The sequence below is a fragment of the Halyomorpha halys genome, unplaced genomic scaffold, assembly GCF_000696795.3.
Source record: "Halyomorpha halys isolate HHAL.00 unplaced genomic scaffold, Hhal_1.1 Scaffold62.1, whole genome shotgun sequence".
In the NCBI taxonomy this organism is placed as follows: domain Eukaryota; kingdom Metazoa; phylum Arthropoda; class Insecta; order Hemiptera; family Pentatomidae; genus Halyomorpha; species Halyomorpha halys.
The window spans coordinates 896,422-902,129 of record NW_027116333.1 but is presented as its reverse complement, the minus strand read 5'-3'; the positions used below and the strand labels follow the sequence as shown (position 1 = coordinate 902,129).

The 5,708-nt window shown below is 31.9% G+C and overlaps 1 long non-coding RNA gene across 1 annotated transcript in view; it reads right to left on the bottom strand.

The window, feature by feature from the left end:
• Positions 1 to 682: 682 nt before the first annotated feature.
• LOC112211262 (uncharacterized) overlaps positions 683 to 5,708 on the bottom strand; it is a 7,441-nt gene continuing 2,415 nt past the window's right edge. The window contains exon 3 of the long non-coding RNA XR_010845027.1: positions 683 to 743. This is a non-coding gene — a long non-coding RNA (uncharacterized lncRNA). The remainder of the gene's footprint in view (positions 744 to 5,708) is intronic.

The following is a 5,708-nucleotide window of genomic DNA, read 5'->3' as shown; positions in this document are numbered from 1 at the left end:
TCCTCCATGCCACCTTCCTGAAAAAGGATAACTTTATTTCCCTTTTCTACTATCCTGGGTACAGATAGTATATCATCACTTAACTTGGGAACAACCAAAACATACTGAGACCAAAGTTAGGCCTTTTATGAAACATTTTTAATGCTTTGTCATTCCTATTAAGAGAAATTCTTCTTTCAAAAGACAAAATGATTTGTCTCAACTAATATTTCTATTTACTAAAACAGGATTGCCAACTAGATCATAATAGGGTGGTAAAGCTTTGATGATATACCTCAACGATTCTCTATCTGTCAGAGATTTACCCAGTTGAGCTATCTCTTAGACTAAACATTTAAGCCTAGTAAGGTATTCATCTAATGGTCCAGTATTGTTTTTCTTAATATTAATAAGATCAAACATTAAATCTATTACCTTCTTCTCAGGGATATCCTCAAACCTCTCTCTTAATTTTTACCAAACTTTCTCAGCACACTTTCCTCCTCTAATGGATGGGAATATGTCACTATTTACAGTACGGAATATGTATCAGTTAAAATAATAGTAGATAATACCTCTTTGTTTTTCTTCATCCATTTTGCATCTTTCTCAATAATTTATTCGCAAATACCTTTTGTCTCCAAATATTCTTCAATCTTCATTAATCAGATGCTATAATTTTTAATTACACTAATGGATGCTAGAAGCACACAGTCCGAAATAAAGGTCTGACAGCTAACTGTCCAACAGTCTGAAGCAGTTTTCTATAACAAAACGTCCATATTATATATATATTATTATTGAGTGTATGAAAATTAGAAGATGGTTCAGGTTGTGATCAAGAACAACAAAAAATAGTTTAAACAGTTTATTAACAGTTTCAAACATGTATATGGTAAACAATAAAAGGGTCAAGCTCACACAGAGTAAAAAAGGATTATTAAACTGAGAATAACCAAAGAACACAAAATAAGGATATTAAAGCCCCTCTCCCCCAATATTTTCACTTTTTCAGAATTATTAAATCACATTATCACATATCATGCAGTTGCTGGATATTTTTAAATAGTTCTGTAGTTAATACACAATCTTCTAGGATAAGTATAAAAAAATAATATTGCATGGACAGTAGCAAAACATTATCTCATGTGAATAGAACTTTCAGGTGGCTGGTGTTACAGGAGTAAATCTCAGCATAGTATAGTTACAGCCAATTCAATTAACTCCAATTAACCTAGTCAATTATAAATAGAATAAAATGTTTTAAAGAAATCAGTTTTACTTTATATCATTTATAAGTTTTTATATGGTCTCATAATATATTTAAGGTTACACTATTTTTAAAACCGTTTACATTAGTAATCCAGGTGATGGATGGTGAGGAATAGATTGAAACAATTTTTTTTTAAATTATTTAGTGTAAGTTGAAGTTTAACACTAATTTTAACCTTCTTTTTAGAAATATGGAATGTGAAACTCATATACTGATATTAAAAAGCACAATAGGTGATAACACAAATAAATGTGCTAAAATATTAAATACAAACTCCTTGGCTTTAAGTTAATATAATGTAGTCAGTGACAGTTGGTTTCAAAACTTATGCTAATTCATAACAATCTTAAAGTTTTATAGTCAATCTTAGCCATAGTTTTGATATAAACTGGACATTAAAAGTTTTACCCGACAGAAGTGTTCTCCTTTTTTGTCCGCTAACAGATGTCCCAGTGAGTATTTAGCTCATAGTAGACAAGTTGTACTATTTCTTTATATAATTAGAAAATATAATATAAACTATTTGAGATTACTTTCAATGTATTTTTTTTTTAATATTTTCATTGAGGATAATTAATTAAAATACCTTTTTGAAGTCGAAAAATAAATTTATTTTATAAAATTTTCAATATCAAAACAAAATTATGTTTAAAAATAAAAGTTTATATAAAAACAATGAAGTAATTAAATTTTATTTCAAAAATATATTTAAAAGAAAAAAAAAAGATTTCTGTTATTTCAAAAATTGATGTACTGCAAAGGAAAAAATGTTTAGTTAGAACACTCTGCTACACATGACGTGCATTTATGCTTATTGCAAACTAGAGAACAATCTATACACATATTTTTGGTTTTTCTTCCTTGGGTAAACATAGCAAAATTTTGTATTATCTTTTCCTTTTGTTTGTTTCATGCTAATTGTTTGTAATCCACAATTTTTTTCTTATTGAAAGTCTCCAATACAGGGGTAAGGTTATCTCCAAGGCTGTTTCAGAAAATGTGGCTTAATAAGCTGCTGTGCTAGCTGTTTTAAATATTGGTATCTCAGTAATATGTCCTGTATATTAGATTGATAAATAATTTGAGAATTGATTCCTCCAATATCGAGTTATGAAAAAAAATAAAATAAGTTGCCAACAGTTGCTTTTTTTTAACTGGGAATATGGTGACTTCAATTTGTCAACTACAACTACACCACCATTCGTTAGATTATAGAATGTAATAATTTCAGGCTTGGAGTTAAGAAGATTCTAAAAGCAATGAGAAGGAATCTAAAAAATATGAAAATTGAGTTTGGAATAAAGAAAAATAAATTAATCCTAAATAAAATGTTAATAGCAACTTTAAAATTACATTTCTTTCTTTAATCAGGAACTGAAGAATATAAATTTTGTAATAGATCTAAGATCATTTTGTCTCGGCTCATGATTTAAAAAAAGAAACACAGGAGGTGTCCAGGTGAACAAAACGCTCAAGTGAGAAAAGAAAGGATGTCACATTTGACGTATATTGGTGAGCAAAATGCTCAATCATACTGTCATATTGACAAAGTGAAAATGAAAAAAATAATTTTATTCTGTGACATATGTCCCCTAAGAATAAATACATGGTTCATATAGTGAGATTTTTATCTGGCAAGCGTTTACAAATTTTCAGATAGTAGAATGAAATTACATTGGTATATTGGCTTTACTACTGTTTATAATGTTATTAATACATGCCTATTTGTTTGATTACAAAGATGTGGAGGTTTGGTTATACAATAAATGGAGGAATAGGTGTTGTTTAAAGGAAAGAATGGATGAGGACTGGCGAAAGGGGATGGGAAGAGAATTCCAGAAGGAGGTTGCACGCATGGGGGAAGACAAGAGAGGATACTAGGAGCTGACGGGTGTTCTGAGGAATGAAATTACAGAATTTTAGGAATTATTTGAGTACAGTTATGGATTTGCTTGTGATTTGGGAAATGTGATTATTCCAGGAGAGGTGTTGATCAAAGGTGACACCAAGGTTTTTTTATTGCATGATAGAAGTGAATCGGTTGGTTGTTAAGGACTAGTAGAGGACAGTAAAGGAGGGTATGAAGGAGCCGCTTGGAACCAATAAGAATGGCCTGCGTTTTTTTAGCATTCAGCTTCAAATCATTGTTAGACGCCCATGCATTAATGCTGTCAATATCTTCTTGTATCTTCTGTATGGCCTCAAGCATCTCGGAGAGATGGAAGGACAGATAGATTTGGAGATCGTCTGCGTATAGGTGGTACTGTGCGTGGTGAATGAAATCAGGAAGATCGTTGATATAAATGGAGAAAAGGGTTGGTGCAAGTGAGGATCCCTGAGGAATGAGGTTTGTTCGGAATGACGACTGTTTGGGCACGATGGGACAGGAAGGAGAGGAACCACTTTAGGACACTATTTGACATGGAAATGTTTTGAAGTTTACTAAGGAGGATCTTATGGTTAACTGTGTCAAATGCCTTAGAAAAATCAAAAAGAACTAAAATTGTTATATGATGATAGTCTATAGCAGATTGGAGGTCTAGAGAAATTTTCAATAAAGTGGATTGTATGGAATGTTGGGAGCGAAAACCGGATTGGAAAGGATTAAGGATAGCTTTTTGCTCGAGAAAATTATTAAGTTGGGAGAGGACTAATCTTTCTAGTGGCTTGGCCAAATTGGATAGATTGGATAGAATGGATATTGCCCGGAAGTCGGAAACTGAAGAAGGAGAAGGTACTTTGTTCAATGGTCGGACGAGGACTTTCTTCCAGGCTTTGGGAAAAACGGAATTTTGAAGGGAGAAGTTATAAATGTGCAGGAAAGCAGGAAGAATGGTAGGGAGACAAAGTTTGATGATCTTTACAGGAACATTGTCTGGGCCGCAATCGTTAGTTCTGGACTTGAGGACTGCTGAGATTAAATCATCTGGAGAAACATTTAGGAAATAAATGTTATTGGGATCAAATGGGATTTCAGGGATGTGGAGAGATGAAAATTCGCATGGGGTTGTTAAAGGAGGGGGAGGAGCAAAGAAAGTATTAAGTTCGTCTGGATCAACTGGATAATATTGACAAGATTTAGGATTTATAACAGAGAGGTTCTTAAGGTTTTTCCATGTAGATTTAGGATCAGGTGCTTGGAATAGGATGTTGTGAAAAAGTATTGCCCCTTGGTGCGGCATAAGGATGTTGTATGTGTAAAGTGGGGAGGTAAAAGGAGGAATAGCATAAACAAGCGGCAATAACTAGATCAAAGGGTTACCGGAAGGTAAACAAGATTGTAGAAGGTCTAAACAAAATAGATGAAATTCTAGCAAAAAAAAAAGACATTTATTTTCCAACATAAGAAAAATGCTCAAGCGTACACCTCTTCCAGGTTAAGGAACCTATTAACCATTACATAGTGTTTTTTTAAGGTTAAGATATTGTATATACTTGTAGGTATGAAACATTTGGAAGTTTAATATCTAGTTTAAATAGCAATTAATTTACTATTACAATAAATAAATACCACATTTATTTAGCTCCCTCGTAATATTAGTGATAAAGAAGAAAAAAGGTTCTTGCATTAAAAATGAATTGGGTAGTGTTATGTGTTCAACTTACACTTGAAAGACACTATAGGAACTTTTATCTTTAACGCCCGACTGATAGGTCTTTCTTAGATAAAGCCATAAGGGAATTGCGATGATGTTTTTGGCATTATTAATAATTTTATCCCATTTATTACAGCTCCAAGTAGACACTATCATCAAGTAATGCTTACTCAAGAAATAAAGTAAACTGAAAATCTTGCAGAGCATTTGTCAGAGGAAATTAGACATTATTAGAGCAGAACATCATTCAGATAAAATATTAACAAATTAAATGAAAATAAAAATAACTTTATTTTTTAATATCAAAATGAACATGATATAGGAGGTTATAGATATACAATTAGTAGTATAAACATTAAAGCGACACAAGGGATTACATTACTTCGGGATTCAAAGTTGCGACACAACCAAATTATCAATACTCCTTTCAATACGATAATAAAGTATCGATAACTGATTAAAATTCATCCTTATTCTAGTCAATGGAAATCAATTAAAACATAAAATGCTGATACAAAAACATTAAAAATGTTAAAATAAGAAATCATTTATTTTAAAAAAACTGACTACGGAAGGAACCCTGACCTACACGCCTATTGTTCCAAAGAGATGGGGTATTATTACATAGCTCCTAACATATTAGTGGGTAGTTACTGAAGTTGTCATCAATAAATAACGAAACTTGGTATAGTAGTCGGGTGCCTCACTCTATACACCCAATACTTTATAAATGTATTCAGTCCAATGTAACTGTGGATGTCACCATACAGAAAGCTCTCTGCATCTGTATATGTACACATAAAGTATATTATTGGAATATGTTGATTAACCATTTGTAATATACAAAAGGAAGATAGTCC